General features: G+C 43.9%; 1 protein-coding gene across 3 annotated transcripts in view; it reads left to right on the top strand.

Annotated features, from left to right (window-relative positions):
• The window catches only part of LOC124795301, a 558,174-nt gene that overhangs the window by 356,688 nt on the left and 174,023 nt on the right, over positions 1–27,463 (top strand). The window lies entirely within an intron of this gene.

Raw genomic sequence — 27,463 nt, forward strand, 5'->3', positions numbered from 1 at the left:
TGTTATGTGGACATGTGTCCGGAAACGCTTAATTTCCATGTTAGAGCTCATTTTAGTTTCGTCAGTATGTACCTTTGGAGATAAGAGAACGACTTGTATGAATATCAAGAGCTCAGATGGAAACCCAGTTCTAAGCAAAGAAGGGAAAGCAGAAAGGTGGAAGGAGTATATAGAGGGTCTATACAAGGGCGATGTACTTGAGGACAATATTATGGAAATGGAAGAGGATGTAGATGAAGATGAAATGGGAGATATGATACTGCGTGAAGAGTTTGACAGAGCACTGAAAGACCTGAGTCGAAACAAGGCCCCCGGAGTAGACAATATTCCATTGGAACTACTGACGGCCGTGGGAGAGCCAGTCCTGACAAAACTCTACCATCTGGTGAGCAAGATGTATGAAACAGGCGAAATACCCTCAGACTTCAAGAAGAATATAATAATTCCAATCCCAAAGAAAGCAGGTGTTGACAGATGTGAAAATTACCGAACTATCAGCTTAATAAGTCACAGCTGCAAAATACTAACACGAATTCTTTACAGACGAATGGAAAAACTAGTAGAAGCCAACCTCGGGGAAGATCAGTTTGGATTCCGTAGAAACACTGGAACACGTGAGGCAATACTGACCTTACGACTTATCTTAGAAGAAAGATTAAGGAAAGGCAAACCTACGTTTCTAGCATTTGTAGACTTAGAGAAAGCTTTTGACAATGTTGACTGGAATACTCTCTTTCAAATTCTAAAGGTGGCAGGGGTAAAATACAGGGAGCGAAAAGCTATTTACAATTTGTACAGATACCAGATGGCAGTTATAAGAGTCGAGGGACATGAAAGGGAAGCAGTGGTTGGGAAGGGAGTAAGACAGGGTTGTAGCCTCTCCCCGATGTTGTTCAATCTGTATATTGAGCAAGCAGTAAAGGAAACAAAAGAAAAATTCGGAGTAGGTATTAAAATTCATGGAGAAGAAATAAAAACTTTGAGGTTCGCCGATGACATTGTAATTCTGTCAGAGACAGCAAAGGACTTGGAAGAGCAGTTGAATGGAATGGACAGTGTCTTGAAAGGAGGATATAAGATGAACATCAACAAAAGCAAAACAAGGATAATGGAATGTAGTCTAATTAAGTCGGGTGATGCTGAGGGAATTAGATTAGGAAATGAGGCACTTAAAGTAGTAAAGGAGTTTTGCTATTTGGGGAGCAAAATAACTGATGATGGTCGAAGTAGAGAGGATATAAAATGTAGGCTGGCAATGGCAAGGAAAGCGTTTCTGAAGAAGAGAAATTTGTTAACATCCAGTATTGATTTAAGTGTCAGGAAGTCATTTCTGAAAGTATTCGTATGGAGTGTAGCCATGTATGGAAGTGAAACATGGACGATAAATAGTTTGGACAAGAAGAGAATAGAAGCTTTCGAAATGTGGTGCTACAGAAGAATGCTGAAGATTAGATGGGTAGATCACATAACTAATGAGGAAGTATTGAATAGGATTGGGGAGAAGAGAAGTTTGTGGCACAACTTGACCAGAAGAAGGGATCGATTGGTAGGACATGTTCTGAGGCATCAAGGGATCACCAATTTAGTACTGGAGGGCAGCGTGGAGGGTAAAAATCGTAGAGGGAGACCAAGAGATGAATACACTAAGCAGATTCAGAAGGATGTAGGTTGCAGTAGGTACTGGGAGATGAAAAAGCTTGCACAGGATAGAGTAGCATGGAGAGCTGCATCAAACCAGTCTCAGGACTGAAGACCACAACAACAACAAACACAGTATGTACATTCCAGCCTATGCCTCGCGACTGGGGAAGACCTAGAACGACGAGGACACCTGCAATGGACGAGCCAATTCTTCGTGCAGTTGACGATAATCCTAATGTCAGCGTTAGAGAAGTTTCTGCTATACAAGGTAACGTTGACCAGACCACGTCACTGTATGGAGAGTGCTACGGGAGAACCAGGTGTTTCCCGTGTGCAGGCACTATCAGCAGCTGATTGGCCTCCACGGGTACACTTCTGCGAATGCTTCATCCAACCATGTGTCAATCCTCATTTCAGTGCCAATGTTCTCTTTACGGATGAGGCTTCATTCCAACATGATCAAATTGTAAATTTCCACAGTCAACATGTGTGGGCTGACGAGAATCCGCACGCAATTGTGCAATCACGTCATCAACACAGATTTTCTGTGAACGTTTGGGCAGGCATCGTTGGTGATGTCTTGATTGGGCCCCATGTTCTTCCACCTACGCTCATTGGAGCACGTTATCATCATTTCATACGGGATACTCTACCTGTGCTGCTAGAACATGTGCCTTTACAAGTACGACACAACATGTGGTTCATGCACGATGGAGCTCCTGCACATTTCAGTCGAAGTGTTCGTACGCTTCTCAACAACAGATTCGCTGACCGATGGATTGGTAGAGGCGGACCAATTCCATAGCCTCCACGCTCTCCTGGCCTCAGCCCTCTTGACTCATTTTTGGGGGCATTTGAAAGCTCTTGTCTACACAACCCCGGTACCAAATGTAGAGACTATTCGTGCTCGTATTGTGGACGGCTGTGATACAATACGCCATTCTCCAGGGCTGCATCAGCGCATCAGGGATTCCATGCGACGGAGGGTGGATGCATGTATCCTCGCTAACGGAGGACATTTTGAACATTTCCTGTAACAAAGTGTTTGAAGTCACGCTGGTACGTTCTGTTGCTGTGTGTTTCCATTCCATGATTAATGTGATTTGAAGAGAAGTAATAAAATGAGCTCTAACATGGAAAGTAAGCGTTTCCGGACACATGTCCACATAACATATTTTCTTTCTTTGTGTGTGAGGAATGTTTCCTGAAAGTTTGGCCGTACCTTTTTGTAACACCCTGTTTCATTATTATTAAATCTGTAAAAAATTATATATTGCACTATATATTAATAGAAATTGATATATAAAATCACACGCATTCCAGTGCAATGTTGCCTCAAAATTTCAAAGCATTCGGTCAAAATGTTTTGGAGATTTGCGATTAGGAACATTTACAGTTTATATGTGAGAACAAACGCATATGTTCGTTTCTTAAAGATTTCAAGTCCCAGAAAGTTCTTCACGGATTGCTTTGAAGTTTTGACACAATATTGCATTCGAATACTCACGTTTTTACATACCTACTGGAAGACTATCTGGTATATATGTAGATAAAGGGAAAACGTTATAAAAATGCAAATGTTGGTTTGTTGAAAATCTTTAATCTCCGAAAGTTTTTGACCAATTTCTTTGAAATTTTGATACAACGTTCAATTCAAATACGGGCACGTTTTTAGGTACCTATTTCTTTAATATCAGTATATTTTAGTAATGTAATATATATTTAATATATAACGAGAGAACATTGGTACCAAAAAAATCTCAAAATGTATCTTCCCCATTACTCCAAATTTATACATGTTACTTTAATAGACGTTTAGACACATGCAGATTATTGCAGAATCTGAATTTACAATAACAATAAACAATGCACAAGGTCAGAGAGAGGGGAAGAGAGAGAGATGGACAGAGGGATGGAAAGAAATGGAAGTAGAAAACAGAAAGGAGGAGATGGACGGAGTGTGGTGAGTGAGAGGGGGGGGGGGGGAGATTGGGACGTATATTCACTTCCCACACATATAAGAAACGTGTGCTTTCTCTCTTTCTTCTTTTACATTTAAGCAGACTGAGCTGCAGTAAAGCGTGGCTGGGTAAAGCTAGTCCAATAATAAGGGTATCTCCTGCTAGGCAGTGGTATCGGCAGTGCGATGTAGCTATCCAGATCGTGCGTCATAGGCCAACGACATCCCTCCTTCCTGGAATCACTTGTCCCACGTCTTGACACTTGAAACGAGCATGTTCTTGGTACACTTGTGCCATTATTTGATGAATTTCCGCTCCCCGCACTCCTTCCGTTGTCAGGAAATTCAATACACCCCAGAGCTCTTCTTCTGAAGCCTCCGTTTAGCTGTTTTCAGCACAACTGAGGGCAGTGAACGTCGAAGCGTGTGTTTGCTCGCTTTATCGTCACATGGGTGTGCGACGATGGTCCTGTAGCGGCGAGTGTGGGATATCAATGCTCTTATAGAGACCACATCCTCTTCCGTAGGCAACGGCATTACGATGCTTCCAACGGTTTTCATTTTATAGCCTCCAGCTCGTTTCTTTTTGAATGCACCTTGTATTTAGAAATCTCGCTGATACTGTTGAGTAAGAAATGGACAGAGGCCGAACGCACAAGAAGTAATATCGTCTTCATTACTAGTACTGAAACAGCCTGCAACTTAACACAAGATTGCGCCACTGAAATCCCCCTCTAGCTCTCTGCCTCAGTAACGTGTAATAAGTGTAAATAAGATAGAAGAGCTAGTGGTAGTATTCGAATCCTTAGTCATATTGAATCGTTTACGAATATCAGATAGATTCGGAATGTGCTTCTATGAACATATTAATCAGCCAGTCTTCACCGCGTTTAAGTTTTGTATTTTTATTTAATTTTTATTTTTTTATATTTTTTAGGTGACCAGTTTCAATCTTCTAAGAGATCATCTTAAGATATTACTCGTACGTTCTGTGAAGAATAAAATGTAATGATTCATTTACAATCCAGACAGACACTAAAATAAAATAATTTAGAAAAAAAGCGTAGCTGATATACCCTTGATGATCGTAGGAACCGTTGGCGTTTTTAAATGATAAAATATTATTATGTCTGTTAAACACGACACTATAACAAACTGCAAAATATACGTACACATGTAAATATTTATACCAAATGGCCATACAGGGTAGCTCTTACTGCACCACTATTATTAATTTTATCGCTCTTTGCGACTATAACTTAATTCGCTCTGGAATTAAGTGCATTCTTGATATATGAATGTATCGTACATTAGTAAAAAGTGGTTATATGTCTTGTAAGCCATACTTTAGGTATGTATTTTCCTCGAAGAAATGACTCGGCCGTTTAAACAAAGAACAATTATGTCTGGGCAAACTGAACGACATATCAAGCAGCTAATTTATGTAAACGAGGCATGACTTAAATGTTTTATACTAGCTCTACGTGGTTACGTAGATCTGTTGGCAGATAACGGTACTTATCAATTCCGCGTCGCTCCCATAGTTACTGCTGTGACCCTTCTGGCAAATGGGAATTCACAATATCTTTGACTAACTGGAACGTATATCGTCTCCCGGGTATCACGCTGGCGTCTTACCGTCCGTCTTTGCTACGTTTACCAGAAGGCCCTGCAAAGGGCAGTGCAAGTTTGAATGAAACCTGTAATTGGGTAGAGACTGTTTCTCTGTTTCGACGCTTTTTATAATATATGTTGTTCTTTATAACATCAAAATAATCTTCGTTGTTTTCTCAAGAACCAAACTCCTAATAACTATACAGCTAATACATGTTCTTCCCAAAATGCAATCAAGTTTCACGGCCGTTGGCTACCAGTGAGACAACGGTCGGAGCTTCCGCCATTTAACTAACGCAGCCGAGCCGTATTCGTGTTCTCTGCGCCTCCACAGATGGACATGCTTCCCACGCCAACGGATCCTACGGTCATCAAGAGTATATCAGCTGCGCTTTTTTACTATATTATTTTATTTTAATGCTCGTTTCGATCGTAACTCTTCACACAATGTAAGATCTGAAAATAAGTCGTCAGAAGATATAAATCGGTCATTTAAAAATAAACAACTTAAATGCGATTGCAACTGTGCGTATCGAAATAAATAATAGTACAGAGATTGCTGTTTCTCCAGGAACAATGTTCCAAAAAATTTTAGATTTAACGGCACCCACCGCACCCAGTATGTTTTCTGGAAGTAAGATGAGATCACCAACGATACCCTTCTCTTTTTCCACTCCTATACGGAGAACATTAGCGGAAGACGTTGGCGAACGGCCAGCGGGGAGTTCATTATCGAACGTAGCAGTGCTGCCTCTGCACGAGAGGTTGCTTTTGGCTGCTTGGCCCTTCTCATCCTCTTTGTGAGAAATAGCTTCACTTCGTACGCAACTCCTGCCTCCTACGAAGAGTTACGAGGGAATGTATTTTTAGTTCTGTAGACAGTAAGAACCCGGCGACTGTAGACACCTGGCAAACGTCTTGAGCTGTTAGCCATGTCAACTGCTCTGCAATCGACTGATCTGATAACTGAGGTATTACAAACACTAGTACAGCTCTTACCAAAATCACTCAGATGTCTACAGCAAGGATATGTCTATGGTCCAGTTTCCAAGTTTATTACAGGTGACGCACCATTTCGTAATCTACACGGTGTAAATGTTTGCGATAACATACTAGAACTCTTAGCAACAAATAGTATCACGGTGAATACAGGGATTAGGGACCACAAGGTCATTGTAGCGAGACTGAATACTTTATCATCGAAAGCCATCAAAAATAAGCACAAAATACGCTAACGGAAAAAAATCGCAACAGCACAACATAATTAATGTAGAATAATGAAATTTCGCAAATACATTTGTGTTTCAAATGGCTCTGAGCACTGTGGGACTTAATATCTGAGGTCATCAGTCCCCTAGAACTTACAACTACTTAAACCTAACTGACTTAAGGACATTACACACATCCGTGTCCGAGGCAGGATTCGAACCTGCGACCGTAGCGGTCGCGCGGTTCCAGACTGAAGCGGCCACACTGGCCGGCATACATTTGTGTACGTAACATATTTTAGTGATTAACATTGCGAGATCACAGGTTAAGCGCGAGATAAACCGCTGCAAATGTGAAATGTTGAATGTCAGCTTGTGGGGTGGAGTTAAAACGCCTGTTGCACTTGGTCGCCCAATAAAGGAACGGTTAATGCTGTTTGTGGATAACGCTGGAGTTGTCGTCCGATGATGTCTCATATGTGTTCTATCGGAGGCAGATCTAGTGAGCGACCTGGCCAAGGCAACATGTCCACTCTGTTGGGTTCCAACAGTGCTGTGTGGGCTAGCGTTATATTTCTGGAGTACAACCCCTGAAATATCGTAAATGAATGGCAGCACAACAGGTCGAATCGCCAGACTGACTTACAAATTTGCACTCACGGTGCGTGGGATAACCACGAGTGCTCCTGCTGTCATACGAACTCGTACCGCAGACCATAACTCCAGCGTGTCTAGCACCCACACAGTTTGGTTGCCGGTCCTCAAATGGCCGCCTCCTAAACAACTCACGACCTTCACTGGCACAGAGGCAGAACTAGCTTTCATCAGAAATCATGAAATATATCCACCCTGCCTTCCAGTGAGCTCTCACTTGATACCACTGACATCGCAAATGGTGGTGATTTGTGGTCAGTGGAATGTGCACTACAGGGCGTCTGGCTCGGAGCTGTCCCTGAAGTGACCTATTTGTAACAGTTCGTTGTGTCACTGTGGTGCCAACTGCTGCTTGGATTGCTGCTACAGATCCAGTGCGATGCGCCAGAGTCATACGCCGAAGACGATGGTCCTCCCTCTCGTTAGCGCCGTGTGGCTGCCCGAAACCCGATCTCCATGGTGCCACAAATTCTCGTGACCACCGCTGCCCGCAGCCATGTCCGGTGGCTACATTCCTGCCAAGTGTTTCTGCGATATCGCAGAAGGAACATCCTGCTTCTCGTAGCCCTGTTACATGATCTCGTTGAAACTCTGTGACGTGTTGATAATGGCATCTTTGTCGCCTTAAGGGCATGATTGGCTAACATCAGTTTACCACGTCCAATCTCAAAGACCAGTAACGTTCATGATCGTTTCAGCGTGTATTTAAAGAAAACCAGATATGCATCCCGCTACTAGCGCCACTTTTCTGGAACACGTGTGACATTTGAATAGACATCACCTTTCAGATGTAGGAACACGCCTGCCAACTTTCGTTTATGTCGCACAACTCTTTCTCGGTGTTGTGACTTTTTTTTCCGTCACAGTATACACTACTGGCCATTAAAATTGCTACACCACGAAGATGACGCGCTACAGACGTGAAATTTAACCGACAGGAAGAAGATGCTGTGACATGCAAATGATTAGCTTTTCAGAGCATTTACACAAGGTTGGCGCCGATGGCGCGAATTACAACGTGCTGACATGAGGAAAGTTTCCAACCGATTTCTCATACACAGACAGCAGTTGACAGGGGTTTCCTGGTGAAGCGTCATTGTGATGCCTCGTCTAAGGAGGAGAAATGCGTACCATCACGTTTCCGACTTAGATAAAGGTCGGATTGTAGCCTATCGCGATTGCGGTTTATCGTATCGCGACATTGCTGCTCCCGTTGGTCGAGATCCAATGACTGTTAGCAGAATATGGAATCGGTGGGTTCAGGAGGGTAATACGGAACGCCGTACTGGATACCAACGGCCTCACATCACTAGCAGTCGAGATGACAGGCATCTTATCCGCATGGCTGTAACGGATCGTACAGCCACGTCTCGATCCCTGAGTCAACAGATGGGGACGTTTGCAAGACAACAACCATCTGCACGAACAGTTCGACGACGTTTGCAGCAGCATGGACTATCAGCTCGGAGACCACGGCTGCGGTTACCCTTGACGCTGCATCACAGACAGGAGCGCCTGCGATGGTGTACTCAACGACGAACGTGGGTGTACGAATGGCAAAACGTCATTTTTTCTGATGAATCCAGGTTCTGTTTACAGCATCATGATGGTCGCATCCGTGTTTGGCGACATCGCGGTGAACGCACATTGGAAGCGTGTATTCGTCATCGCCATACTGGCGTATCACCCGGCGTGATGGTATGTGATGCCATTGGTTACACGTCTCGGTCACCTCTTGCTCACATTGACGGCACTTTGAACAGTGAACGTTACATTTCAGATGTGTTACGACCCGTGGCTACCCTTCATTCGATCCCTGTGAAACCCTACATTTCAGCAGGATAATGCACGACCGCATGTTGCAGGTCCTGTACGGGCCTTTCTGGATGCAGAAAATGTTCGACTGCTGCCCTGGCCAGCACATTCTCCAGATCTCTCACCAATTGCAAACGTCTGGTCAATGGTGGCCGAACAACTGGCTCGTCACAATACGCCAGTCACTACTCTTGATGAACTGTGGTATGGTGTTGAAGCTGCATGGGCAGCTGTACCTGTACGCGCTATCCAAGCTCTGTTCGACTCAATGCGCAGGCGTATCAAGGCCGTTATTACAGCCAGAGGTGGTTATTCTGGGTACTGATTTCTCAGGATCTACGCACCGAAACTGCGTGAAAATGCAATCGCATATCAGTTCTAGTATAATATATTTTTCCAATGAATACCCGTTTATCATCTGCATTTCTTCTTGGTGTAGCAATTTTAATGGCCAGTAGTGTATCTTCTTCAGAAAGCAGATAAAATTTCGTTTGACACCTTCCTAAGAGACAATGTAATTCCTTCGAAACTAACTATGTAAGCGTAGACCAGACGTGGTTTAAATTCAGAGAACTTGTTTCGACTGAAATTGAGGGATTTATACCAAATAAATTGATTATTGACTGAGCTGATTCTCCTTGGCACACAAAACAGATGAGAACACTGTTGCAGAAACAACGAAAAAAAGCATGCCAAATTTAAAAGAAATCAAGATCACCACAACTGACGATGTTATACAGAAGCCTGAAATTTAGGGAAGACATCAGTGCGAGTTACTTTCAATCGTTTCCAGAGCGAATGTGTCTCGAAATATGGCAAAAATCCAGAGAGATTCTAGTCGTTTGTAGAGTACTCCAGAGACACGACACAATCAATACATTTACTGAAAAATAGCAATGTTAATGTCAGCGCTGGCAGTCTCATTAATGCACACATACTGAACAAGGTTTTCCAAAATTCTTTCACCAGTCAACACGGAGTAAATGACCCAGAATTCGAAACAAGGACTGCGTTTTATTAGGAGAACACTTAGAAGCTGTTACAGATCTGCTGAGCAGACTGCCTACACTACATTTGTTCATACTCTTGAGTATTGCTGTGCGACGTGGGATCCTTACCCCGTAGAATTGCCGGAGGAAATAAAAAAATTAGAGTAGCTCTTTTTGTATTTTAGCGAAACAGAGGAGAGGAAGTCACATACGATATGCGAACTGGGATAGGAATCATTAAAACAAAAGCGCTTTGCGTTGTGGAGATATCGTTTCAGGATATTTCAATCACCAACTTTTTCTTCTAGATGCGAAAATATTTTGTTAGCGCCTGTCTACGTTGTCAGGAACGATTATCGCAATAAAATTAAAGAAATCAGAGCCCGCATAGAAAGATTTATGCGTTCGTTAGCTGGTTCGATGAACCTTCTGCCAAGCACTCAGGCGTGAAGTGCAGAGTAATCATGTAGATGTAGATAGTTTATCTTCATTCGAGCATTAATACCCGGTTGGTACCTTTAAAAAGTAAACAGCCGGTTTCTCTTCACAACCGTGTTCTACCCGAGCTGCTGCTGCTCTGTGACTATTAACTTTGTAACCACGGAACGACACACACTAAACTTCTTTTACTTCCTTCAAGCATTAACGCACCGTGATTCGTAGGTAAATAAATATCTGCTATTCTCCCCCTCCCCCTTAAAAATGCACGCTGGTCGCTGTGGAGGCCTACTAGACGGTCACGTGACCCTCCAACACTGACATGACAGTTATTACAGAACCAGCACAGTAACACGGCTTGACACGGAGACGTGACACACTGGCACAGGGAGCTATCGTTGTGACCTGGCCACCAACATGACGACAGCCGTGTTCACAGGGCCGTACGGATACGTTTCTGGCTTGACGAACACTCAGCAACTGTAACATACCTGAGCTGGTCCGCAAAATCACCCGTTCTTGACCCCATAGAATATATTTGTGTCTGCTTGGAACATCGGCAGCGCAACAATCGACTTTTGCTAGTTATGTCGGATCTGATCACCGATGAGTGGCTTCAGTTGCATATGGTAAACCTGAAAGAATTTTTAGACCTCTTCGTCGCCGAAGCGTTTTAGCGTATTGTACCGATGGGCAAGGATGGCGGCTATCACTGAAACTGCTGGTTTTCTTATATCGGTATTTTCCCACGCCAGTTTAACGTGACTCTTAAAGGCGCTCGAAATAAACGATTTTCGGTTTCTTATTCCTGTTATTTCCTGTAATAAAATTAGAAATCGAACAAAGATTGAAAAAATTTTACTCGCTCAGTTTCAAAATACGTAGAAACAAAATATTAAATTACATACGTAGAAACAAAAGAAAACTTAGTTTGTCCACTGTTTGTTGCTATTTTCGAAAAGTGATAAGTGGTTGAATGCTACAAAAAAAATCAGTAGCATTCTCGCATTGATTCTAATTTTTTGAAATTCCGCTCAAAAATCACGCTTTAATCGGGGATCATACCACAATTTGGTCATTACGAATAGTCAGTGCTAAAGGGTGAAAACTGAGGTGGAAGACCGCTATTTTACATGTCAATTTGTCCGTTTTTAAGGACTACAGGCAGATGAACTATGCACACACAGGCAGAAAAATAGCTATTTCTGTTTACATTGTGTACTACGAATGAATTGCTGTAAAGTTAATTTATTACTGTTGCTATAATTTCCTTCCACTTTTATTTCTTAGAAATGGCAGACAAATATGTAATCTTTTACAGCAAATGAAGCTTTCTACTTCATTGCTAAGACACTTCGTAAAAATATTTCCAGACTAGGATTTGTGGCATTCTGCAGCACAACGGATGTCCTGCGACGACAGCAAGAAACTGCTGTATAGACCATGTGGGGGCGAGTCTTGCACACTGCACGTTCATGCATACGGCATCACGTCATTATTGTTCAGCAATGCTGCACCATTTCTTATGCCGTGTTCTAATACTCATTTCTGGCAATATTTCAAACCAACGGAAATTTTAAGAATACAAATTACTCTTTTCAAAAAAGGTTTATTTAAAAACCAAAAATTTTCGCATTGGTACTACGGGTAACACACATTTCGGTTTTTTACTCGGTTATTGGTACAAAAAAATACAGAAAAATAACGGTGATTCCGAACTAAGATATCGGTATCGGTTTTAATTGGTCTATTTTTCGTGTCCCTATTCTGGGGGGACGGTTTTCTTGTCTGGCGTGCTTCACTAGGCACGCATCCAAACGCCTGTCATGAAATTCCTGTAGATTACATGGAGGTTGATTTTCTGATCTGTGAACTGGCTTTCGATCGCTGTTTTTTCTTGTGCCTCTGTTCCTCAGCGGCGCAGAGTTGACGTGGTTATGCAATAATGTAGCGTGATTTATTTAAGGAGTGGCCAGGTGTCCTCCTTGCCGCCACACTCCGTTAACTCTCGTGATGAAACATGTGTTCCCCAGCGTCTGCGTGCAGTGTTACTCATGTCAAAGAGGACGAATTTTTTTTAAGTGTTTGCGAATCTTGTAAATGAGCTGGATCTTGGGTATCAACCCGGTATTCACCTAGTGGGCTGTGGGAAACCGCCTGAAAACTACTTCCAGACTGGACAGCCACACTGATTCCCGTTAATCCGCCGGGCGGATTCGATCAGAGGATGGCACACCTCTCGGAAGCGGTGCTTCAACAGGAATAGCTATCTGGACGGGTCTAGTGAACTGGCTGTCCATGATGTTCGAAAAGTAATCAGATACCTGGCAAATTCAGGGGCCAAGGCCAGTGCCTAGCAGTAATACAGATGTCGTCCTACATTCCGCGGTAGCAGCGAGGCACAGAGGAATCTCACAGTGGTACAACACTGCCGCCGCTGGCCCGTTATCAAGTGAGCTAGCCCACAGTGTGATCACACCGGAAGGAACGATGATGTCAAATCTCTGCCCGACAGCCGACCCAGTACACAAGGAGCCTAGTCGGCTCGCAGTTTACAGCCCGTGAAAACTGCCACCGACGGATCTGCAACTGCCATTGTCGAGCTGTCTAAGACGGAGACGCTCCCGGTGCGTGTCTTGGTCGGCTACAGAAATGAAAATAATTTACAGGTGCCGGAGGAAACGTAATTTTTTGTAACGAAGCAATGCCTTCTGGGGATAAAACTACCTTGGCGAAAAGGTGTGTAGTCTTCTTAGTTTGAGAAAAGTCTGTTACGAAAGTTTTAAATGATTCGATTGGTGCGAACAACATGAGCATGCCTATCAGATGTACGGACACGCCCATAGAAATCTTGGGAGAAAGCTAGTGGAGAGGTCGTCCTAGCGTGGCGCTAGATTTCAAGGCAGTGGCTATAATGCTAGCCGTGAAGAGAGACACTTCGCTGCTGCTCGGAGATCGCTCAAGAATTTACTTCAGAGTGCAGTCACAGTCAGTGGGAGCTCCTGCTAACAACGGCCGAGGTCTTGCACCTCCCAGGATCGCTGTCGCAGTCTGCGCACAGACCGTCCTGCACGATACCTACCAGATCCAGTGCTGCAGACGGACCATCATCACCTGGTAGATGACACGCACTCCACTCATAGTTCACCAGCTAATGTTCTGTTTGTTTCTGATGAGGATGATTTTAATTTATGGTGGTGGTATGGCGACACGGAGACATTATATAAACGATATCTGTTCTGACAAACGAAAATGTTGCGACGCTTCTCCAGTGACACAGTTCGTCTCTGAGTAATAGTACTTAAAAACCTTGGTAATGACCCTGATACTTTTTTCATTAATAAGTCGCACATATTATCGCTTTATCATTGGCATCGTAGGTACGGAAATTCAGTAATTGTTTCAATGGATTGGAAATAACAGCCAGCCAGTAACAAAATACATGTTTATTGAACCTTGACCATAGTTTCTCCAGTTTTAAAACTGTCTTCTTCAGAAGGTATTGTACATTAGTTGTATCTGATATGGGAGTCGTTGACTCTCCATGGTATACGCGCATTTTCTTTATATAGTCTGTTTCGTTTTCCCCTGACTGCCCCTTACGTCAAGGTGACGGCGTACAAAACCCTTGCGCGACCCTTTCTTGAGTACTGTTCCAGTGTTGGGGATCCCCACTAAATCGGATTAAATGAAGTGGTCGAAGCAAATCAGAGGCGTGTTGCTAGATTTGTGACTAATAGGTCCGATCAACACAAGAGTATTACGGAAATGCTATCTGAACTGAAATGGGAATCACTGGAGGGGAGAAGACGTTCTTTTCGCGAAACATTATAGAGAACGTTTAGAGAACTGGCATTTGCAACAGATTGCAGAACGATTCTACTACCACGTAAGGAACGCAAATACAAAATAAAAGAGGTCAGTGTTCGTGCATACAGGGTGAAGCGAAATTCGAGCAGTGGGGCTGCTCAGTGCGACTCCTCACATGCCAGCGATAAGAAAAAGCATCACAAAATTTCGTCTGGCTGGTGCATCCGGCATAAAAAGGACGTTAAAGAATGGCAATCTGGCAGCACTGTAACCACAATTATGGCAACTACCGTTGTCAGCACATGTTACTTGCGCTGTGAAGTTCGGTTTAGAGTTGTGGATTAGCACGTAGGAGGTTAATGGTTCGGCTCTGGGTTGAGGCATACGTTTTTTTATTTGGTAAATGTAGTCCAGGTGGTGCAGTATCTGGCATCTTAATCGTCAACAGCGATTGAAGCGGGTCCTCTAGAAAACATTTGCATTTACATACTACAGTCGTAGAAATAGATTGGTCAGCTTTGAATGAAGCCCTTTCCACGTTGTGGGCGTGAATTTATTCGCACCACTTCCTCTACTTGATGCAAAACCTGTTCTCTTTGTACCCTCCTCTAGTGGTCCCATAGGTTAGTATCACCTTAAAAACATGATTAAAAGTAGTAGCTCTCTACTGTAGGGCTTTCTCTTAAAATCTTATTAAAAATCCACACATTAGGCAAAGGTGTCGTTGTGGAGAGCTTCATAACGTCTTATGAGCTGTGCATCATCAACACAGGCACTTCCGCTCATTTCTGTGCTGCTGCTGGGTCATTCTCAGCAATCGATCTCTCTGTGCTCTCCAGCCCTTGAGGAATCTTTTCAGTGGAAGGTCACTGGTGACCTTGATTAGAGTGACCACTTCCCACTCCGCATTCGCCTACTGAATGGAGTTCTCCCGTGAAAGAACGCGCACACGATGAGCAGAGCCAACTATACGCTATCCACCCAGCTGGCTGTTATGAATGCTGCGACAGCATCCAGGAGGGTGAACCACATCACACGAGTAATCCATTACGCCGCTGACTTCTCCATCCCGAAGTCCTCTTATCCTAGAAGACCACCTGTCCTTTGGTGGACTTGTGAGTGCCGTTCAATCATTCGGGTCAGGCGTGCAGCTCTGTGACGGTTTAAGAACCACCCAACAGCGGAAAACCTCGCAGCCTTTCGGTTAGCGAGGCCAAAGGCTCGACGCATCAAGGAGAGCAAGGAAAGGTCATGGTGAGTGATCCTGGACTATCAACCGTCCCATTTGTTCTACCACATTATGGGGAGCTATCAACGAATTTCTGATGAAGGTAATTGTTTACCTACAGTAGCGTCGTTGAATTATGGCTGTCTCCAAACAACACCTGGAGACATTGCATAGACAATGACAGAGCATTTTTCACTGACTCACTGACTACTGCCATTTCCATCTAGGATCTATCGTTACCGTGCCGCTGTGGAATGGGGTAAATTGCGCTCCAAGTCCCATAACTGCCCATTCTCGATGTGGAAGCTGGATTCAGTGACGTCTGCGGCTCGTGAGACTGTGCCCGGTCACGACTAAATCCGATACAGCATGCTGCGGAACTTGAAACCACCATCAAAGGAAATCCACTTACGATGTTTTAATTCGATATGGCAGACAAGCAACTATTCCAACTCGTGAAGGAAGGCAATTTTAGTACCTCTTCTCAAACCAGAAAAGGAGCGGGCGTTTCGCAAAGTTACTGGAGAATCGTCTAAACTGCTGTGTAAGAAATACCTAGAAGCGAATGGTTAATCGTAGCCTGGTCTGCTTGTCAGATGGCCAGCTTCTAAGTTGCTTTCAGTCTGGATTGTAGAGATTCCGATCCACTGCCGACAACGTTGCTATAGGCGACTATTCACCAAGCTTTCCTATGTAAACAGCTTGGTGTAGGTATATCAGTAAGGCATATGACACTACTTGGAGACACCAGATTGTAGGACAGCTCCACCAATGGGGTTTCCGTGGCCATCTCACCATCATTATTCGCTGTTTCTTATCGAGGCGCTTTTTTTTAGGTACCAAGTTTGTGACATGCTGTCGAATAGTTTCGAGCAGGAGAACGGTGTTCCTCGGCCAGTGTTTCAAATGTTACCATCTTTGCCATAGCCATAAACAATATCATGTCTATGGTAAGGAGTCCCTTACAATGCTTCTAATCTGTGGACAGTTTTGAGGTTTTCTGTTCTTCCTCCAGTATTGCAACAGCAACTTGTCGGTTGCAACTCCCAGCAAAGAGGTTAATTTTGTTCAGAGAAGTGTGCGTGTATTTTAATCGTTCTCGTCGTATTTTTAATTTACCTGAATTGCGTTGGTGGCACACCACTCTCGCCTCCGTGCTCTGCGCTCGTTGGTAATACAACGCGCCCTGTACTCGTCCACTGCGGCGCTCGGGGTCACTGCACGAAGTTATAACACCTGATTTTGGGCGTATAAGAGCTCGAAACTGGCCATGTTCTAAAAACAGAACCTTACAACTGTAGAGGTATTTTCAGCCTCTGCCAACGGATACAGCTTCCGTCCACGTCGCCACAAGCTGCCGTGTCGACTCTCACTGCCTGTGTCGGTGCCCAGCGGTAGCGTACTGCCGGCTCGGTGCCCCCTCCATTGGTGATCACAGTTGGCTGCAGACAGCCACGTCCTCTCGTGCTCGCCACTCTGTCCGCAACTCGGCCCTCCAACTCCGCTCCCTCTTCTCCGCCACTACGGTACTCAGATATCGATTACATAGGCCAGCTGCTTAGCTTGTGGCTCTGTAAAACTATGGCTGGACCCCGATCTAGCAAGGACGATACTTCGACACACCTAGAAAAGTAATGCCTCCGAATTTTTTAAGTGAAAACTCTTAAGGATTTTTAATGAAACTAACGTTATTAACGTTCTACGTCTTTATTCTTCGTGTCCACATATTTATTTCTCACATAGTCAGCCTGGCGTCGAACAATTTCTCCCAATGAGAGATCGGTTTCTCGATACCGTCACTGTAGAATTCGACTTGGTTGACGGAGCCACAGTTGTAGAGGGAGGCCTAGACTATCACAGTAAGCAGGTTCAAATGGACGTAGACTTTAGTACTTACGCTGAAACGAAGAGGTTTGCTCAGGACAGACTAACGTGGAGAGCTGCATCAAATCAGTCTTCGGACTGAAGACCATAACAAGGAAGGCACAGACATAAACCCTCCAACCGAACAGTGCCTAGTACTCCAGTCCATTCAAACGCGTCCGCGAATTTCCGGTGCCTTGCCGACTCGAGGTTTTCCGAAGACAGGCGCTTTCGTTCCCAGGCGCTTATTTTGGTTCTCTCGGTCAAGAATTCCCAGTGTTTGGACACTGCTTGCGCCCACAACTGGCAAGACTCCAGGAGACGCGTCACCTGGCGCTCGTCAGCTGACCCGCCTCATTCTGAGCCTGTCGCGTGTGGAAACACGGACGCTCTAGCGAAACCGTGGTGCACTTGGTCAGCCTCGAGCAGCAGCTGCCACGCGTTGCGTAACTTGGAGGCGGCAGCTTGTCTGCCCACACCGCAGCTGGCTGTGTTCCGCAAGAGCATCGTGGCCGTCTCCCCAAAACCTCACAAAACTTGTCAGCGCTCTATCTGCTCACATAAGGCAGTTAAGATTTTTACTGTATGATGCAATACACAAAACTGATCGCGAATCTCTCGCCCAGCTGAAAGCCTCGAGCGACTGAAAAAAATCACAGGTGATTTATGCATATAAGAAGGGCAAAAGAATGGACTTGCAAAATTACAGGCCAATATCGTTAACGTTGGGTTGCTGCAGATTTCTTGAATGTTCGAACATAAAAAGTTCCTTGAGAGAGAAAATCAACACGGGTTTGGAAAGCATCCGTTGAGCGAAACTCAGCTTGCCCTTTTTTCGCACGGTATCCTGTGGACTATGTATGAAGCGCAACAGGCATAGTTTATACTCCTAGATTTCCGAAAAGCGCGTATCACAGCGGCATAGTGAAGACTGTTAAAGGTCCGAGCACACGGAATAGGTTCCCATATGCGGGGGTGGCTTGAAGACTTTTGAAGTAGTGAAACACAGTACAGTTTCCGACAGGAGTGCCCCAGGGAAATGTTACAGGTCCGCTCTTGTTCGTTATATACGTAAATCTGACAGATGGGTTGCGCAGCTGTTTGCTGATAACGCTGTAGTATACGTCAAAGTATCGCTGTTGAGTGACTGTAGGAGGATACAGGGTAACATAAATTTTTATTGGTGGTGTGAATGGCAGCTTGCTCTAAATGTAGGAAAATGGAGGTAATGCGGATGATAAGGGGAAAAACACCTGTAATGTTCGAATACCGTAGTACTGGTGCGCTGGTTGATAGTCACGTCGATTAAAAATCTACGCGTAACGCTGCAGAACATCATTAAATGTAATGAGCACATAAGGTCGGTGTAGGAGAGGCGAATGATCGACTTTAGTTTGTTGGGAGAATTCTAGAAAAAGTTTGTTCGTTGATAAGGAGCAGTCAAAAGAAAACGAGGAAGATGAGAAAAAATAAGTAAACTGTTTATTGTTTCTAAAGTAATCGCCATAATTGTTAATCATTTATCTTCCTGTGAGACACTACGGTCAATGCCTTCAAGGAAAAATGTTTGCGCTTGCCTACGGAACGATGATTGTACTCGTATCCAGGCGTGCACCTCTTCGTCCGAAGCAAATCGACGGCCACAAATGTGTCTCTCCAGGGCTCCAAAAGTGTGCAAATCACACGGGGAGAGACCACGACTGTATGGAGGATGTGTAAGGGCTTCACAGAGAAACAACCTTGGCAACAAATGGGACGCATTATCCGGCAACAGAATGATACCGCCCGTCGGGTGTTTCGACTTGAGGCGCGCTTCACTTTTCAGAGTTTGTCTCTTACCGCTGTCCGTTACTTGTGGTGCCGCGAACCAGAAAGTCTATGAGCAGCAAGCCGTGCTAGTCAAAGAAACTTGTCGTCATGACTTTCCCGGACCTGGTATGTACCGCTCTGGATTTTTCGGTGGGGGGGGGGGGTGGTGAGACCACGTGCTTCCATTGTTGGCTCTGATGTTTGCTCTTCGGCTCAAAAAGATAACACCGCGTTTCGCCTCCAGGACAGTGCGGGTCAGGAAACAATCTTCTTCATCGTAACACAGTACCAGGTACTGCAGTGATGTCGGCATTCTCTTCGACTTCTGCGCCTCCGTCAGGCGGTGGGGAACCCACTGCGCACAGGTTTTCAAGATGTGATCGTGGTGTGAGCGTGACAAGAGCCGAAGTCTTCCGCCGTCGGTCATTTCTGACGGCAGCATCCACAGCAGCAATGACACGATGAGCCTATCCTGGCCGACTGCTGTCTTTCAGTGACACCCCACCTGCTCTAAAGAAGCGTTCACTGTATGCTAACACACGCGCTCGTTACTTACTGTGTTTACTATACACTGCAGACATTCGGGCTTGGATTTGACTTGCTGACATACTTTCCGCAGTCAGAACCCGCAGTAAACCTCGCTGTTCCTCTTTTCCGGTCTCTATAGTGAAGTCTAACGCACACATGACTCGCAGTCCTCACGTCTAACATCAAAGTGGCACAGCGGTGAACGTTCGCGCTGTTTCTTCCGGATTCCCAATAGATAACACTTATATACATACACCTACCAGCGTCACCAACTTCCGCGCCATTCTCGTTATATAGTCTGTTTCGTTTTCCTCTGTGTGCTCCTTACGCCGAGGTGACGGCTTACAGAACCCTTGCGCGACCCTTTCTTGAGTACTGTTCCAGTGTTGGGGATCCCCACCAAATCGGATTAAATGAAGAGGTCGAAGCAAATCAGAGGCGTGTTGCTAGATTTGTGACTAACAGGTCCGACCAACACAAGAATATTACGGAAATGCTACCTGAACTGAAATGCGAATCACTGCTGGGGAGAAGACGTTCTTTTCGCGAAAAGTTACCGAGAAAGTTTAGAGAACTGGCATTTGTAACTGATTGCAGAACGATTCTACTGCCACTAACACATATTTAGCGTAAGGAACGCAAATACAAGATAAGAGAGAGATTTGTGTAGGTACCTATATACTTACTGGTCTCTTTACTTACATGTTCTATATAATTACATACAAGCACAGATTTTTCACGTCTTACCGATACGCGAGTTATATGTTGGCGGTAGTAGAGTTTATATTATAGACAGTCGTTCCCTCACTCCATTTGTGACTGGAACAGGAAAGGGAATAACCGGCAGTACTACAAGGTGCCCACCGCCACGCGCTGTATGGTGGCGTCGTATGTATGTATGTATGTATGTAAATGCACTCTTCCGCCAGGCACCTGGCTGTAAGGTTAATACGGGAGCAGTCTTCCAAATTATCTTCTAATAAACTCCCAACCTGGAACGTAACACCCAACACCCTCCTTTATCGTTGGCATAACATATGAAAAAAAGTAAAACAGAAGATCTCTGAACTCAGTGGCTGAGAAGCTCGTGCTCGATACGCCTTCCCCAAGATAAGGGAATGAAAGAAAAATAATAAAAAAAAGAACTTGTTTGTTTTATGCAAGATCTCGCTGGAATTATATGTACATATTAGGTATTAAATCTTGCCCCATGCGTTACTGTATGTGTTATTGTAATGTTACGAAGTCTTTTATAGTATTTATTTGCTTATTGTCTCTGTAGGATTTTAAGAGATCTGACAGTGGTCAATAGACCTAAACCGTTAACCTATCAATTTATTAATTTAAAAGGCTGTTGAGTGGATTAATATTTGGGATCTATTGTTACTAATAATTGCTGTTTGAGGAAGTGTGACTAAATTAATAACCAGTTGTAACTCATTGACAGTTGCTGTATCTCTCTAAGACCGTATGTCTGTTCTTAATAGAAACAGTTGTGTACAGCGACAGAACTAATAGTGAATAGCGCATAATGATACTGTGCGTTTCTCGCCTAAAGGTAATTGCAATGTTCATATGCTTTCTGCCTCTTTTATATTATATCGGTTGGTAGGACATTTTCCGAGGCATCAAGGGATCACCAATTTAGCACTGGAGGGCAGCGTGGAGGGTAAACATCGTAAAGGGAGACCAAGAGATGAATACGCTAAGCAGATTCAGAAGGATGTAGGTTGCAGTAAGTACTGGGAGATAAAGAAGCTTGCAAAGGATAGAGTAGCATGGAGAGATGCATCAAACCAGTCTCAGGACTGAAGACCACAACAACAATAACCCAACAGCAGAAAACAAAACAAGTTTAGTTCATCGTTCAAAGTTGTTTCTTTTTGTGTGTGTGTGTGGGGGGGGGGGGGGGGGGGGGGGGCTGTGGATGCAGAGATGAAACCAAAATATAAGTGGAAGTAAAATACCTCCAGTGATCAAAAACTATTTTCAGTCGTGTTATATCACATACACCTTGTAAACTCTGAGGTTAGCAAATTCTACATATTATTTGCACTTATTGGATTTTAGATGCCGTCTCCGCGAAGCCTTGAGCCAAGTAATAAATCATGAAGGCATTACAATGGGAGATGACGAAACAGACTTAAAAGGGGGTGTACAAAAATACGGAAACATCACAAACGCAACACATTACCATGGCTAATACGGCGTGAGAAAAGAGTTGGCGAAGAAATGGCGTTCAGTAGAGCTACTTAACTTTTCAAAATGGATAAATACTGGTCTTGTATGGTTCCCAATCTTATACTATTCTTCCTGCAAAACGGTGCGAAGTTCAGGTAACGACGATGGAGGTGGATGGCGATCACGCACCCTTGTGCGAAAGTAGACCACGAATGGTCACTAATACTGAGATCTGGTCACTTTGGTTCTAGGGGAGATGCGACACTTCATCCTCGTGCTCACAAAACCAGCCCTCAACAACGCAAGCTGTGTGAACAGCGTCACCATTGGGGAACAAACATTGCAAACATTGGGATGGATATGATCGGCCAAAATGGTCACATACTCCTTGATAGCAATGCCACCTTGCACAGTAACCATAGGGGTCATGGAATATCACGATATAGCTCTCCAAATCATCACCGAAACCCTGTTAAGTTCCACTCTTGGGACGTAAACTTGGACAGACGTTGGAAACTAAGTGAAGCAAGGCTCATGCGACCAAATGGCATTCTTACATTGCTCCACAGTCCTGGTTTCACGGCTTCGGCACCACGTTGTTCTGTTAGGAATTCCAGCTCTCCCTGCAATTCCCCGATTATAGAGCTGTGGTCATCACGTTTTTCGTCACAATCATCTTCAAAGACCATCTGTTACGATCAATCAACACACATTTTCGTCTCTGCTGTGACTGAGCGGATGATATTTTCCCGTTTACCCTGTATTCGGTATAAATCTTCAATGTGGCGCCTCTTGAAACACCAAACTCTTCGGCTACCTTTGTTATGGAAGCTGGAAGCAGCCACCATACGAGAACCAACAACTTTCACACTTTCGAATTCACTTACATCCCACACAATGCACTCACAACTAGACAGAACTCTGTTCTGACCACGGCTGACACTTGCAACGTATTTAGACATTGCACAGGTGTCGTTCGTGGTGTACTTAAAAAACAGCGCAACTTGCAGGCGTGGCTAGCATCTGCACTTACGTTCAGGCATGGATTTCCCGCGGTGTTTCAATATTTTTACCCAACCCCTGTACGTTGCTTTGAAGCCGGCGCCCCCGTGTTAGATGCCTCCAAAACGTTAGCAGGATGCTGTTTACGATTGATTCTTGTTCATAATTTCTGTCACATGCACGCAGAATTTGCTTGAAATGGAAAATGGTAGAATACTTTCGTGGATAACATATCAACAGGAAGACAGTTTCAGACGTTTCTCTGTCTTCAATGCATATTTGACCCAGAAATACAACGCATTTAGGCTCGTTAATGTAACACTTTTTATTATTTGTTTCGAATAACCAAGAAGATGTGATATGAAGGGCGGCTTTTGAAATCCAGCTATTTTCTTAATACGGACTGACGAAGCTAATTTTCGGTCTATGTCCTCTTCCCGCAAATGCTCAGATATTTTGCCATTCTTCGTCGGTTTCCAGTCTTTACTCACAGCGTTCAAAAAGTAAAGTGACAAAAATAAAACCACTATAGTAAAAGTAAACAGCGGAACCAGAATTCATGTGTATAAAAGAAAATATCTTTTGAACAAGCCCAATAACGATTGGAATGTGATTCGTGATTTTAGATTTTCGTGGCGTGGGAAAATGTTTAATGGTTCTCCCGTATTCAGCCGTGTGGCGATGTCTAAGAGACGCAAAATTTCGGCATAAAAATGCAGCAAAACCAGTAATATGTATAGATAACCAAAACAGTGCTGTCACTGAAACTAAATTCTTGGGATTCATATCCAGGAAAATCTTAGATGGAGCTCTCGTATCACATCCCTAAATTAAAAACAAGACTGAGCTATGCAGTACGAATTCTTTGTAACAATACTAGTGCAGAAACAGGTGGGGCTGTACATTTTGCTCATGTACATTCAGTACTGAAGTACGGTATCATTTTCTGGGGAAATGCACATCAGGCTATAAGTTTTCAGGAAACAAAAAGCAATTATAAGAATGAAACGAGCGAGCTGCAGAAAACCATGCAAACCTTTCTTTAAAGTTCCCTACATTTATATACTGGAAATAGTCATGCAAGTCAAAAGTGTACTGAGAAAAGAAAAACCTCTTTCTTCAAAACAAAAGTGTCCATGATTACAGCACCAGGTCAGACAGTGACACACACGTCAGTCATTGTAGCACCACATTATGCCAAAACGGTGTATATCGTGCAGGAACAATATATAACAGATTGGAACTTAGGCTGTCACAGACTTTATCTTCTGCAAAACTGCTATTAGTCAATCTTTTACAAGAAAAATGTAATTCGTATCTTTAATTGTAGAAAGAAGTTGTAAGTATACAGTGTTTATAAAATTTGTAATTATTAACTGTATATATCCAATTTGTTACAAAAATTTAAATGATGCGTTGAAGCTCCAACTGTTGGTGAAAAACTTAATTATTCTGACAATTGCTTGTGTATTCTTTGCTAAAATACCTTGCTTTCCTCCAAAAGGGACAGTGGAACCTGGAAACTAAATGAAACAATTTAGGGCACGCACGTTCATTAAGCTCAAAATGGGAGAGGAGGGTTCCGGAAAAACCTCACCAAATTTTATTTAAAGAAGGGGCGGATGAAAATCTCACGTCAAATTTTTCAATTCTGATAATAAACGTTATTGTAACGGGCAATATTAAAGTGCCCACCAATCTTTAACCGAGCGAGGTGGTGCAATAGTTAGCGCACTGGACTCGCATTCACGAGGACGACGGTTTACATCCGCGTCCAAACATCCGCGTCCAGCCATCCTAATTTAGATTTTCCGTAATTTCCGTAAATTGCCTCAGGAAAATGCCGGTATGTTTCCTTTGAAAGAGCACGGCCGACTACCTTCTCCATCCTTCCCTAATCTGATGGGACTGGTGACCTTTGCTGTTTGGTCCCCTCCCGCAAATCAACGAACCAAACAACCTTTATGGCCTCTCTGAATTGAACTGAATGCTTTACACTTGTTCATGCCTCGGTTTCCCCGATTTTAAACAAGTGTCACATTTCATCGAAGGAGTTCTCTGTACCGCCGGTCGAAATTCCTTTGTGTCAGTCAGTGAGCTAGTCGCGATATTCTGCAATGCGTTCAACATGAGTTTTGATACAAACTTTTACAATGCATATGTTAAGTGGGGTGCCGACAAGTCTAAACACATGATTGATTGACTGATTGGGGGGGGGGGGGGGGGAAAGACCAAACAGTGACGTCATCGGTCCCATCGGATTAGGGAAAGAAGTCGGCCGGGTCCTTCCAAAGGAACCATCCCGGAATTTGCCTGGAGCTATTTAGGAAAGCCTAAATCAGGATGGCCGGACGCGGGTTCGGACCGTCGTTCTCCCGAATGCGAGTCCAGTGTGCTAACCACTGCACTACCTCGCTCGGTCGAAACACATGTGCGAGCAAGAAGTTAATCGTTTTTGGAAGGAAGCTAAGCTAAGCTGAAGCTCACCGACGAGAATGACAGTGCTCATATAAATCAAGAGATTGAAAAGTAATGAAATCATACCCCTTCAAAGGACGTTACAAACTGTTTTCTTTCATCTGCAAAGTGAAAAAAGATTCTTTGGCATTTAATGTGTACAAGATACAAATGAAAGGTAAAATTGTTTTAGGGATACATCAAAACGCTTATTACTATTATTACTATTTTCGTGGAGCCATTTTGTCCGTCCGTCCGTGTGTGTGTGTGTGTGTGTGTGTGTGTGTGTGTGTGTGTGTGTGTGTGTGTGTGTGTTCGTCCGCTCGAATACTCCTGCGCGTTGGCATGTTTAAAATAAGCGTTTTAATCACTTGTTAAAACACTTTGTAAATAATGTTTTAATCGATTTTAACACAAATAAAAATTTATTTTTGTGTATTTTTACCTGACTACGGGATAAACCTCACGCGAGGGGGTCCCAGTTTTATAGAAAACCCCTCACCCAATAGTTAATGGACGTGTCCTTATCCCAGTCTGCCTGGGGTCAGTTAACTTCTACATCAGTATATACCTGCCACTGTAACTTGCATGGCGTTGGGTACTAAATACTAATGAGCCATTCCTTGTTGCATAATACACACGTAAAAAGTGAGGGGGAAACGACTGTCCGCACGCCTCTTATTCCTAATGTGGAATGGTACTTTGCGTACCAGTATAATTTCCTTCATTTCTTTTCCCATCAGCAAATGGGGGACGGGCAGAATGATCATCAGCAAGCCTTTATCGTCCCGTCTGTTTCGTGACGTATGTGGGAGGAAGCAATATATTGCTGAAATCTTCTTAGAACATGCTCTCTTCCTCAAGCAGAATACTTCTCTTGTAACGTCTGGACTGGAGTTGAATCAACGTCTCGCAACCGTGACGAAATGCGCTGCTCTTCTCAATGTTCTCTGTTAATCCTACCTGGAAGAATTTTCACTCTACTAGTACTGAACAGTTGGTCGAACGAGGGTTTTGTAAGCGGCCTCCTTCATGGATGGATTACACTTCCCGAGGATTCTTCATATGAATCTGTCTGGCCCCTGCCATTTCTACAGCTGGTTTTAAGAGTTCGTTCTGCTTAAAATCGACCCCGTCACATAAGCCTAGAGAATAAATCGCTGTGAATTTCCAGTGTCTAGTTGCCAGTCGTGTGATCAAAGAATAACACGTCTTTTCATCTATTAATGTGCAATCTGTTAAGCTTTTTATGCTGAGGGCCAACAGTCAGTGGTACGAATCTTCAACGCTGTGCAAGTCTGTCTATATTTCGATCCAATTTTATGGTGCTGCAAGCCTGTGTACAGCAACATCGTGATAAATCCGACGTCATTCGCCACATCATTTATATGCAATATAAACAGTAACAGTCCAGCTTTTCTTGTGTCCCTTAAGAACGACTGCGTCAGTTCTCGCTAGTGCTCAGACATACATATTTGCCCACTTTTTTGAGACCTGTGCGCTGTGTTCCACTTAGACCCGCCGACAGCAAGCTGGTCCGATATTTCGTAGGCCGGTGTTTCTATAGAATTACATGGTCTTTCGTACGGTTCTCATTCGATTTTCTTAAACAACGGTTTATCTTGCTCAAATATGCTTGTGACGGTGGTTAGACGCTGTTAATCTTTCGTTGGTATGAGTAAGATTTTTATTGGCAACCTCCTTTCCTCAATCATGTTGCCGATATTATGTACTGCAAGAATATACACACAAAGGTTTTCATCACCCCGGTTCCCAGAACTCCTGAAGATACACGTTCACTGGATATTGCATCACAGACACAGTCCCTTTGACTGTTCAGAGAGGTCACTAAACCCGCCCAAAGATTTAACCAACTACGCATGAGCAGCGCCTATTAGACGGAGGGGGTCATTCTACCAGGAAGGAGGTACACGGCTCGTGTTGTCTGTAGTTCAACCATACCTAGACGGTCAGTACCGCGGTTCGATAGCATCCGCATTGTTACTTTGTTCCAGGAAGTGCTCTCAACAAGAAAAGTGTCCAGGTGTCTCAGAGTGAACCAAAGCGATGTTCGGACGTGGAGGATATAAAGAGAGACCGGAACTGTCGATGACATGCCTCTCTCAGGCCGCACAAAGGCTGCTACTGCAGTGGATGACCGCTGTCTACGGATTATGGCTCGGAGGAACCCTGACAGCAGCGCCACCATGTTGAGTAATGCTTTCCGTGCAGCCACAGGACGTCGTGTTACGACTCAAACTGTGCG

Source organism: Schistocerca piceifrons, chromosome 4 (assembly GCF_021461385.2).
Source record: "Schistocerca piceifrons isolate TAMUIC-IGC-003096 chromosome 4, iqSchPice1.1, whole genome shotgun sequence".
In the NCBI taxonomy this organism is placed as follows: Eukaryota; Metazoa; Arthropoda; class Insecta; order Orthoptera; family Acrididae; genus Schistocerca; species Schistocerca piceifrons.